This window comes from Chlorocebus sabaeus, chromosome 1 (genome assembly GCF_047675955.1).
Source record: "Chlorocebus sabaeus isolate Y175 chromosome 1, mChlSab1.0.hap1, whole genome shotgun sequence".
In the NCBI taxonomy this organism is placed as follows: domain Eukaryota; kingdom Metazoa; phylum Chordata; class Mammalia; order Primates; family Cercopithecidae; genus Chlorocebus; species Chlorocebus sabaeus.
Window position 1 is genome coordinate 108,123,154 of NC_132904.1, and position 12,699 is coordinate 108,135,852.

Here is a 12,699-nt window from a genome sequence, read left to right on the forward strand (position 1 = left end):
TGCAGAAGGTCCCATAATTGTATAATGGCAATATACTCCGCAGGTGGCCGTTTATACAGAATTTGCTGAATCAGCATTACCCATGTGACCAGTATATTTTACTTTGAGCAGGCATGTTCAATAGACCCTTGATGTTCAATAAATATTCATGATTTTGACTATCTCGAGCAACCTCCAAAAATCCATTATGTGTAATGACTAGGAAGTTTACTGAGGCACAAACCAGAATCGTGGCATCGTGAGCCTGGCACACAGAGTGAATCATTCCACCGATTTGTGGCCTTGGCCAACATCTGGCATAACATCATAACCTTTTGATCAGTCACCTTTAGCAAATATTCAGAATGAGGAACTGGGGAAAAATGCTATTAGGCAACTGGCTATTTTCTGACCTCAGTCCCATCAAGGTTGCTGGAGAAATGCTCTTCACCAGTCTTTTTTCCCATCTGACAGTTACTTAGATACAAAAGGTACTCTATGTTCCATTCATCAGTCCTGTGGAGAAGATGCCAACATTTGAGAGAGTTTTTATCCCTGCTCTTCGGACCCTCATTTGGGCTTCTTTTATGTGACAAATAGAAGGATTGGGGGTCACATCAGCAAATGATTCTGGCAAGCTTTACAGAGATGAAATAAACAATGAGTATGCTTTAAAATAACTCAATAATCTTTATTTTACCAAATAAGGGCATCAGAAGCTTCTGAAGAAAACCTTATACCATCTTTTTTCTATTTACTCTAGTATAAATCCAGTTTTAAGAATGTGAAATACATAATCAATACATATTTTCTAAGACTCTATAATGTGCTAGGAGTTGTAGAGAATCAACATGTAATGTGGTTCTAACTCTCAAGGAACTCAGAACAAAGACTTCAGATGATGCTGCCTGCTTAGGCTAAGGCAGCTAAAAGTAGCAGTGGTCCTAAAACAGGTTCATGCTCTTCAAACCTGAGAGCCTCTATGGCATGGACTTAGAGAACAGATGGTCTGTAAATGGTTTCTTTCTAGAGAACTCATTTCACAACAATAGAAAACAGACTCTCTAAGCTTCAGAAAAATGAAAAAAGGTTTATTCTTCTTAAAATGTCAGCAGATTTTAATGATTAACAACTGAATAATGGCAAAACACCATGTGTTTTGAAGCCAAATCTGGCCTGGGGTAGCTCTGCCAGATGAAGGGTCTCAAGAAAGCATCCTGGGAGAATAAGAAGAGGAAAAGTCAAAAACTGACAGAGAGTGAAACAGAAAGTATAAGAGAATAAAAGTTGATAAATACCAAAGTATAGAAACTCTGATCTCTTCTTCCTGTTTCTCAGTATTCTTGGCATTGCTGAGGAAGCTAAGGGCACCACCATGATTGACATGCAGGGAAAAAACAAAAACACTTCAATTACTGCTTAGGAGGGAGAACTAATTCTACCCAAAGGATGGAAGCACCATCTGAAGCATGTCAAACTGTTGGCCTGTAACCAAATTCTGCCATGGGGTGGAGTCTCCCCTTCCACCTGGGTAATAAGAAGCTGCAGATGGAAACAGCCTGCTGGACTATTGCGTATACCATATGCCTCTTCTGTAAGAAATCACCTTTAAAAAGAAAAGTTCCAAAGATTATCCAGTTTGGATGGAGAATGGCATTACAAGATATGTAGTGGCTTTAAAGCATGTCCATACTTCTTTGACACTCCTCCCATCAACAGAGGAAGCCTAATTCTTTTCCCCTTGAGCATGAGTTATTCAACTGGCTTGCTGCCAACGAACAGAATGAGGAGGAAGTGATACTGTGTGACTTCCAAGGCTAGGTCAAAAAAAACTATGCAGATCTTGAGATGCTTACTCTTGGAAGTCAGCCACCATGCTATAAGGAAGCCCAAGCCACATAGAGAAGACACAGATAGGTGTTCTGGCTGACAGCCCCAGCTGAGATCTAGCCAAGAGCCAGCATCCAGACATATGAGTGAGAAAGCTGCCCAGCTGCCTCCAGCCCCAGCCACTATCTGATGGCTAATGCATTAGAGATCCTGAGTAAGAACTGGCTGGCTGAGCCCATCAACTCCCAGAACCATGAGAAGAAACAATAATCAACTATTGTCGTTTTATGCCACTAAGTATGGATGACTGTTACACAGCAATAGCTGGAACAAATGCTTCTGGCTAATTTGCCCTTTATAGTGATCAATCCAATGGTCTTATCTTCCACAGAGAAATAGTTCTGCTTATGCTGGAGCTCAGGGCTGGCTCCCTTCAACCAGATTACTCTCTACAACATAGGACAAAAATGAATGTAAGTGCCATGGACTCTTTAGGCCTCAGAGCTGCTGGGTTCACCTCTTAGAGGCTAAAAGGAAAGCCATGGTCTTAGTAAAGTCCCCAGAACAGCCAAAGTTCAGTGGCTACTGAGAATCTTATGCTAGGCACTGAAAGAACATAATAAGCAGCATATGTTATCAGCACAGTCCCCAACTTGCTGCTGCAGAGGCCCTTTGACTAGAAAAGGCCCCTCTCCTGCCATACCTGCTAAAGGTTTCAACATCTAACTCCTTATTTGTATTTACTCTTCATCTGCAATTGCCTGGCCAACATGGTGAAACCCTGTCTCTACAAAAAACACAGAATTCAGGCGTGGTAGTCCGTGCCTGTAGTCCCACCTATTCGGGAGGCTGAGATGGGAGGATGGCTTGAGCCCAGGAGGTGGAGGTTGCAGTGAACAGAGATTGTGTCACTGCATTCCAGCGTGGGCAACAGAGCGAGACCCTGTCTCAAAAAGAAAAAAATAGAGAAAAATAAAATCTCACAATCCCCAAACTAAAGGTGAAAGCAAAGCAAGCAAGACAAAAGGGACCTATAATGAAGGAAGAAACAGCGGGTGGAAAGTGGCTGTGCAAAGCACTGACAGGGACTCCCAACTTGTTTCCGAAGCTACAAACAGGCCTTGTTGCTCATGAAGCCAACTCCAATATCCTGGAGAGGCATTTCCCACCAGACTCGCACAACCAAACACTCTCAGCACACTTAGATAGGCACCCACCATTGAGCTGGTGATTTATTGCAACCCTCTCCCTTCACTCCTCTCTGGGGACTCTCAGAGTAGGCAATACAACTGCCCACTTGTCAGCTATTTCATTCGTGTAGCAATTATATCATGCTTTGAAGAAAAAAAAAATTCTCTTTTATTTTAGAAAGTATGTAATATGAGATGGCCACAGAGTAACAAATGTGTCTGGTCTAAAAAGTGATATTGTCAAATAGCTTGGATTCCATATCCTGAGAGTTTGATAAACCTTTATAAAATTAGCCAGAGAGACATGGCAAACTCAGGGAATGGAAGTTGCAGCTCTGGTACTAGTTGTGTGAGCAGGGACTAGAACATGGTGATTAAGATCTTATGCCTGGATCGTCTCTCAAACTAATGGGGTCTGGGGTTTGTAGGCCTCTAATAAGGCAAAGCAGCAGCCAATTAGGAAAAGAAGTGAATGAACATCTGGGCTGTCATTCTCCCAAATGGTCTAATACCATTTAGCCTTATTTAGTAAGTACTACTCCATCAGTACAACAATAAGGATGTTGCTTATCTTGCAACAACTTCAACAGGCTTCTTCATACATTCACAGACATGTGGAATTCCTAAATTTGCCCCAGTCACAAACTTGTCCCAATCATCTTTTGGTTGCAACTCCCAGAAGTGGAGACTCCAATTACATATAACTCACAGTATAATTTTTTTTTTTTTTTTTTTTTTTTTGAGACTCAGTCTCGCTCTGTCACCAGGCTGGAGTGCAGTGGTGTGACCTCGGCTCACTCCAACCTCCACCTCCCGGGTTCAAGCGATTCTCCTGCTTCAGCCTCCCAAGTAGCTGGGACTACAGGCACGCACCACCACGCCCAGCTAATTTTTGTATTTTTAGTAAAGACGGGGTTTCACTATGTTGGCTACAACGGTCTCGATCTCTTCACCTCATGATCCACTCGCCTTGGCCTCCCAAAGTGCTGGGATTACAGGCGTGAGCCACCGTGCCTGGTCGATTCCATTTTTTTTTTTAAACAAACAAACAAACATGCTGGTACTGCCTTCAAACTACACCAACTGCTTCTCTTTCAGATAGCTGAGGCCCAATCTAGGCTACAATAAGAAGAAATGTCAGCAAGTTAAATCAAATAAGTAAACTACGGGCAAATTCATGTAGTAAATGGACTGTGGAGCAAAGAAACTATATCTATATATCTTCTTTCTGCTATCCTGCTTTTTGGAACAAGTCTCTTTATTCGGGTCACATTAAAGCAAGATGATCATATATTTCAATTTATCCAGGACAGGACCCCTTTTACTTTCAAAAGACTTCTGATATGGATGATACATTATAGATTACCTTACATAAAAGCAAATTCAAACCACCCAAAGAAGTAAATAGAACTTTTTGATGTTGACTTTTAGGCCTCTCATCCAACAGGCATTTTATATTTTTCCACTTTTACTCATGATTGCTTCTTGAATTAAATAAGTGATTCTTCCCTCTTTACCACCAGTACTTATTTAATCCTACTTTTCTTCAGCTCAAGCACCCCCTCTTTCAGGAAGCCTTCCAAGTGTACTCTAACCTCCATAGGTCCCTCCTTTTTTTTAAAGTTCTAGCATGATTTGGTGCCTCTATGGTCTTAACACTATTTTCTTTTTTTCTGAGATGGAGTCTCGCTCTGTCGCCCAGGCTGGAGTGCAGTGGCACGATCTCGGCTCACTACAAGCTCTGCCTCCCAGGTTCACACCATTCTCCTGCCTCAGCCTCCCAAGTAGCTGCGCCTACAGGCGCCTGCCACCACGCCCAGCCAATTTTTTTTTGTATTTTTAGTATTATTTTTTTGTATTTCACCGTGTTAGCCAGGATGGTCTCGATCTCCTGATCTCATGATCTGCCTGCCTCGGCCTCCCAAAGTACTGGGATTACAGGTGTGAGCCACTGCGCCTGGCCTGGTCTTAACACTATTTTCAAGTTGTTTTCATATGTGTAGGTCTTCCTACAAAAGTTATGTTATTCAAGGGAAAAGTCTGTGTCTAATCACTTCTTTTATGTGCCTTAAAGAATCTAACTCTAGGCTGGGCGTGGTGGCTCATGCCTATAATCCCAGCACTTTGGCAGGCTGAGGCAGGTGGATCACAAGGTCAGGAGATTGAGACCATCCTGGCTAACATGGTGAAACCCTGTCTCTACCAAAAAATACAAAAAATTAGCCAGGCGTGGTGGCATGTGCCTGTAGTCCCAGCTACTTGGGAGGCTGAGGCAGGAGAATCACTTGGACACAGGAGGCAGAGGTTGTAGTGAGCCAAGGTCATGCCACTGCACACCAGCCTGGGTGACAGAGCGAGACTCCCTCTCAAAAAATAAAAAATAAAATAAAAAAGAATCTAACTCTATAACAAGGACATACCAGATATTCAGTAAATACTTTCTGATCTCCAAACCTGCCCAACCAGCTGACTTAGGAACATACCAGGAAGACTCCAAGTGTCTCACCCCTGCTCCACTTGCAACACCCTGTACTTTCCTCTTCAAGCACATAGTACATATTGTAATTACCTATTGATTTGCGTGGCTATTTGTTGAAGGTCAGCCTCACCATTGTATTGTAAGGTCCAAGAGGACAGGGACCTGGTATGTACTGTTGTTTATCCCTGTCTACCTACAGTCTATCATAGTGCCTGGCAGTGTTCAATCAATATTTGCTAACTGGAGAAGAGTGATGGGTGGACAGACAGACAATGGAAGAAAGAATAAATGATCTGAGAGAAATAAACAATAAAAAAAGCAGGTTTAGATTTTAGGAACTTAAACATTTGAGAAATTAACCTACTTACATTTCTAAACAGATCATGTGGCTATGTGTCATAGGCCTATTAAAATCTTTTCCTTTTCTCAGAAAGAGCCAGTGAATAGTGAGGTGTGCAGTCCCATCTTATCTAGGGTCTAAGACATAAGTGACCATTATATATGAATGGACCATTATTTCTCCTTAATATATAAATTGCTAAAGTACAAAAACCATTGTTTCAAGATGACAGAGGAACTTTAATTGCTCCAGTAAATAAGTGTGAAGGCATTTCAAGATTATGCTCACAAAAGCATTTCATGCACCATCTCAGCTCTGAGGCACACAGGCTCTGACAATATAGTCTACCTTAATTGGCCCAAAGTCAGCAACATCATATGTCATGGTGCTCACAGATAGAAACTGCTGTGGCAAAACTGGCTGTAGCATCCTGCTGTTTTTGCAGTTAGACCAATATATGCTAGAAAATGCTGAGGAAGATAAATGTAAAGAAAATCGCATAATTCTGGAACGCTAGATAGCCTGCTAATTAATTAAAAGGCTTAACATTTCCATAATGTTTTAGAATGTAAACGGACTTTCATATATTCAATCTCATTTAATTCTTATACAATCCTAGAAAATACATAAAATAGTTACCTGTTTTACTGATATGGAAATTTTGGAATCAGAATGGTACGAACACCAAGTGGCCAGGATTAAATTCACAGGTCTTCAAACCCCATGCTGCCTTCACTGTCCTTTACATATGAACTGTACCTCTTTGGCTCTTGACCCAAATGATTCTTTCTTTCTCAACAGGTGGTTGTGAAAATCAGGCTCTGAACAGTTTATGGGAAATGAAAATTCTCTGAAGGCATTCCCCAGTTACCAGCAAGGTTGCTTGAGATCTGCTGTCCCCTCAGAGCTGGGGATCTTTCCAGGCCCAGGTCTCGTGTTGTCACAGTTTCCTCAAATCAAAAATGAAGGCACAATAGAGCCCCACCCCAAATATTATAATAAACAACAAGCCAGGTACCAAAGAACACGTGTGATGCTGAGAACTTCCTACCATCACTGCTGCTTCTATCTCTCCAGCTGTCTATTACTACTCCAGTTCTGGCAATGTTTTGAACACCCATCCATGATCCTACCACCTTTCACTGTCTCCCACTCTCCCAATACTTTCCCCCAACTTCCCTCCTTACCAGCTTCTTAAAGTCATGGTCACTCATTAGATCACTTCCCTGCAGAAACCTTCAGTTCTCTTGTCCCTTCAGGCTGTGTTGAACTTTCTTAACTAAAGCCCAAGCCCCTACACAAAGATGTACAGAGAAGGTTCATAGCAGCATTATTCCTAATAGCCAAAAAGTGTGAACAATGGAAATGTCCACCAGTTAGTGAAGGATTAAACAATGGAACAGTCAGTATTCAGCAATAAAAACAGACAACTACTGATAAATGCTATAACATGAATGAACCTCAAAAACAGGCTGAGTGAAAGAAACCAGACTCTAAACTCCACATATGATTCCACTTACATGAAATGTCCAGAAAAGGCAATCTACAGAAGCAGATAATAGATTAGCGGGATCCCTGGAGATGGCAGTGGGAATGAGGTATCTTACTGGAGTGATAACAGTGTTTTAAAATTGAACTGTGGTAATGGTTATACAACTTGGTAACTTCAGTAATAATCATTTAATTGCATACTTTAAAATGGATGAACTGGATGACATGTAAATTACATTGCAATAAAGTTAAAAAACAAAAACAAAAACAAAACACCCTGGTTAAATTTACCTGTTTTGTGCCTCACAGTGAAGCTGTAACTATACATAAGTGAAGAAGAAAAAAGCAACTACATGGCCCCATTTAAGGCTCCAACGGGTTCTGGATCCTATCCTCCAATCACACTGTATTTCTCCAGCTTCTGTGTCTCTCGCTCTCCTCAATTATTTCACACCTTCTTTCTCCTCAAATCTCTTACCACCTCATCCCTTAAGCTCCTTTCTCAGCTGATAATCCCACTTCCTACTTCACTGAGAAAGGCAAGGCCATTGGAAGAAAATGTCCAGATTCCTACCATCACACTCCCAAAAATGCAATACTTCAGTATAAATTTAGCAACATTCATGGATAGGATGACTCAGTATTGTCAAGATGTCAGTTCTTCCCAATTTGATCTATAGATTAAATAAAATCTCAATCAAAATCCCAGCAAGTTATTTTGTGGATGTTGACAAACTGATTCTAAAGTTTATATGGAGAGGCAAAAGGCCCAGAATCCAGAAAATAATATTAAAGAAGAATAAAGTTGGCGAGGTGCAGTGGCTCATACCTGTAATCCCAATACTTTGGGAGGCTGAGGTGGGAGGATCACTTGAGGTCAGGAGTTCGAGACCAGCCTGGCCAACACTGTGAAACTCCATCTCCACTAAAAAAAAAACAACAATAGCCAGGCGTGGTGGCACATGCCTGTAATCCCAACTACTTGCGTGGCTGAGGCAGGAGAATCTCTTGAACCCGGGAGGCAGAGGTTGCAATAAGCCAAGATCGTGGCACTGCACTCCAACCTGGATGACAGAGTAAGACTCCATCTCGGGGAAAAAAAAAAAAGAATAAAGTTGGGGGATTGACACTACCCAACTGTGAGACTTACTATAAAGCTACAATAATCAAGACAGTGTGATACTGGAAAAAGAAAAGACAAATAGGTCAGTGGAACAGAATAGAGAGCCCAAAAGTAGATCCACATAAATACAGTCAAATATAAATCTCTGACAAAGGAACAAAGGCAACACAATAAAAAACAGATAGTCTTTTCAACAAATGGTGCTGGAACAACCGTGCATCCTCATGCAAAAAAAATTAATTTAGACACAGATCTTATACACTCCACAAAAATTAACTCAAAACAGGCCATAGACCTAAATATAAAAAGTAAAAGTATAGGCTGGGCATGGTGGCTCACACCTGTAATCTCAACACTTTGGGACACCGAGGTGGGGTGGATCACTTCCGGTCAGGAGTTCCAGACCAGCCTGGCAAACATGGTGAAACCTTGTCTCTACTAAAAATACAAAAATGAGCTGGGCATGGTGGTGGGCGCCTGTAATCCCAGCTACTTGGGAGGCTGAGGAAGCAGAATCGCTTGAACCTGGGAGGTGGAGGTTGCAGTGGGTTGAGAGTGTGCCACTGCACTCCAGCCTGGGCGACAGAGCAAGATTCCGTCTCAAAAAAGAAAAAGAAAAAGAAAAAGAAAACCAACAAAGCTGAAAGTATAAAACTCCTAGAAGATAATATAGGAGAAAATCTAAATGAACTTGGGTTTGGCAATGACTTTTTAGATACAACACCAAAGGCATGATTTATGAAAAAAGAATTGAGAAGATGGACTTCGTTAAAATAAAATATTTCTGCTCTGTGAAAGACACTGTCAACAGTGAGAAGCCAAGCCACAGACTGGGAGAAAATACTTGCAAAAGACATATCAAATAAAGGACTGTTATCCAAAATACACAGGGAACTCTTAAAACTCAACAATAAGACTGGGTGTGGTGGCTTATGCCTGTAATCCGAGCGTTTTGGGGTGCTGAGGTGAGAGAACTACTCGAGCCCAGGAGTTAGAGGTTACAGTGAGCTATGACTACACCATTGTACTCCGGCCTGGGTGACAGAGTGAGACCCTGTCTCAAAAACAAACAAAAAACCCAACACTAAAAAAACGAACAACCCAATTAAAAAATGCCCAAAGACTTAACAAACACCTCACTGAAAAAGATACTCAGATGGCAAATAAGCACATGAAAAGATGCTCTGCATCATATTAGAGAAATGTAAATTAAAACAACAATGAAATACCACTATACACCCATTAGAATGGCCAAAATTCAAAACACTGATAATCCCAAATGGCTGCAAGGATGTGGAGCAACAGGAACGCATTCATTCATTGCTGGTAGGAATGCAAAATGATACAGCCACTTTGGAAGACAATCTGGCAGCTTCTTGCAAAACTAAACAGACTCTTACCATACAATCCAGCAATCATACGCCTTGGTATTACCCGAAGGGAGTTGAAAATGTATGTCCACACAAACACCTGCACAGGGATGTTTATAGCAGCTTTATTCATAATTGCTATTATGGGCTGTTTGTGTCCCCTCGAAATTCATATGTTGAAGTCTAATCACCAATGTGATGGTATTTGGAGGTGGGCCTTTGGGAGGGAATTAGGTCATAAGAGTGGAGCGCTCAAGAATGGGATTAATGTCCTTATAAGACGAGGCTAGAGAGCTGGCTTGTCTTCTTTCAGCCATGTGAGGATACAAGTCAGCTGTCTGCAGCCAGAAAGATGGCCTCTACCAGAACTTTACTATACTGGCACCGTGATGTTGGTCTTCCAGCCTTCAAAACTGTGAGAAGTAAATGTTTGTTGTTTAAGCCACCCAGTTTATGATCATTTGTTATAGCAGTCTGAACTAAGACCACTGTCAAAACTTGGAAGCGACCAAAGATATCCTTCAGTAGGTGAATAAACTGTGGCACATCCAGACAATGGAATATTACTCAGAGTTCAAAAGAAATAAGCTATTAAGCCATGAAAAGACTCAGAAGAAACTTAAATGCAGCTTGCTAAGTGAAAGAACTCAATATGAAAAGCTTGCTGTATGATTCAAGCTATACAACATTCTGGAAAAGGCACAACTATGAAGACAGTAAAAAGATTAGTGGTTGTCCGGGAATATAGCAGGGGAGAATAGAGCATGGAGGTAGAGCACAGAGTTTTGGAGCAGTGAAACTATTTCACATGAAACAGTAATGGGAGACACATGACATTATGCCATAGAACTGTGTAACACCAAAAAGTGAACCCTGGGCCAGACGTGGTGGCTCACGCCTGTAATCCCAGCACTTTGGGAGGCCGAGGCGGGCAGATCACGAGGTCAGGAGATCAATACCATCCTGGCCAACATGGTGAAACCCCGTCTCTACTAAAAATACAAAAAATTAGCCGGGCATGGTGGCGGGCGCCTGTAGTCTCAGCTACTCGGGAGGCTGAGGCAGGAGAATGATGTGAACCTGGGAGGCGGAGCTTGTAGTGAGCCGAGATTGAGCCACTGCACTCCAGCCTGGGTGACAGAGAGAGACTCTGTTTCAAAAAAAAAAAAAAAAAAAAGAGTGAATCCTAATGTAAACCGTGCGCTTTGGATGATAATGATGTGTCTATGTAGGTTCATCCACTGCTTTTTTGTTGTTGTTGTTGTTGCTGTTTTGAGACAAGGTCTCGCTCTATCGCCCAGGTTGGAGTTGGAGTGCAGTGGTGCGATCTTGGCTCACTGCGACCTCTGCCTCCCAGGTTCAAGCAATTCTCATGTCTCAGCCTCCTGTGTAGCTGAGACTATAGGTGCGCACCACCACACCCAGCTAATTTTTTTTGTATTTTTAATAGAGACAGGGTTTCATCATGTTGGCCAGGCTGGTCTCGAACTCCTGGCCTCAAGTGATCTACCTGCCTCAGCCTCCCAAAGTGCTGCAATTACAGGTGTGAGCCACTGCACCTGGCCATACTAAAAGTTTTTTTAAAAAAGATAAAAAATCTCCAGTTATCACTTTTCCTGACACCCACCACCAGATATAGTCCTATTTCCCTGCTTCCCTGTATAGCAAAACTCTTCAAAAGACTTGCCCATATTTGCTATCCCAATTCTTCTACTGTTCTCACTTCAACCTTTCTAATCAATCTCTCCAGTCCCTACACCCCACCCACTTCACCCAAATTGCCTTTACTAGTTGCCAAATCTAATGGACAGTTGTTATTCTTCATTTGACCTGTTTTATGAACAGCTTCTGACACAGGTGACCACTCCTTCCTCCTGAAAACATTTTCTTCCCTTAGCTTCCAGGGTACTCTCCTCTCCTGAGTTTCCTACTACTTTACTGATGATCGCCCTCAGTCACCTTTGCTGGTTCCTCCTCTTCTCCCTAATCTCTACATACTGGAGTTTCCCTGGCCTCATCTCGTCCCTAAATTCATTCTCTCCTTTGGTGATCTCATCTAGTCTCATGTTTTTAAAAAATATCATCTAAATGCCAACAGTTCTAAATGAGTCTGAGTCTCTAGCTCAGACTTCCCCATTGAACTCTAGACTGTATGTCTAGCTGTGGGTTCAATAATTCTATTTGCCTGGCAACTGACCAGTTAAGTTTGACTGATATCGAACTTAACTAAAGCTTATCTCTCACTGTACCCCTAAAACCTGTTCTACTTGCAGTTTCTCCCATCTCAATTAATAGCAATTTCAGTTTTCTAGTTTCTTGGATCAAAATCCCTAGGGATCATCTTTCCCTCCTTTCTTTCACACCTCAAATTCAGTGCATTTCTCTATATCCTCAGCATAACTACTTCTCATTATCTCCACTGCCCTCTCCCTGATCTGAAGAACCCTCATCTCTTGCCTGGCCTATTGCAAGAGTGGCCTAACTGGTCTCCCTGCTTCTATTCTTACTTGCTACCATTTATTCTCAGCACAGAACTGAAAATGATCCTTTTAAAAGTTATATCAAGTCTCTGCTCAAAACCCTACAGTGGCTTCCCATTTAATTGAGAGTATAGGCCTTTCAACAGCCTACAAAGCTCTTTATAACCTGCACTCTCACTCCTACTGCACTCTGACCACACCACCTGCTATTCTTCACTCTTGCTCAGCTCCAGCCTCACTGGCCTCCTGTTTCTTCCTCATGCCACAGCGTTTCACTAGCTGTTCCCTCAGATGTCCACATGGCTAATGCCCTTACATCTTTCAAGTCTTTGTTTGAATATCATCTTTTCATTGAGGGCAGCTCTGACCACTCTAGCTCAAAGTGTAACCCCCAGCTCTCATGGAACTCTCAATGCT

General features: G+C 42.0%; 1 protein-coding gene across 5 annotated transcripts in view; it reads right to left on the reverse strand.

Annotated features, from left to right (window-relative positions):
- The window catches only part of ALG9 (ALG9 alpha-1,2-mannosyltransferase), a 94,016-nt gene that overhangs the window by 13,084 nt on the left and 68,233 nt on the right, over positions 1–12,699 (reverse strand). For 3 of the 5 annotated variants that reach the window (XR_012094545.1, XR_012094544.1, XR_012094547.1), the window contains one exon: positions 8,139–8,397. The exons of the other annotated variants lie outside the window; for them this stretch is intronic. The gene's annotated coding sequence lies outside the window, so the exon portion shown is untranslated. The remainder of the gene's footprint in view (positions 1–8,138; positions 8,398–12,699) is intronic. 5 annotated transcript variants of the gene reach the window in all.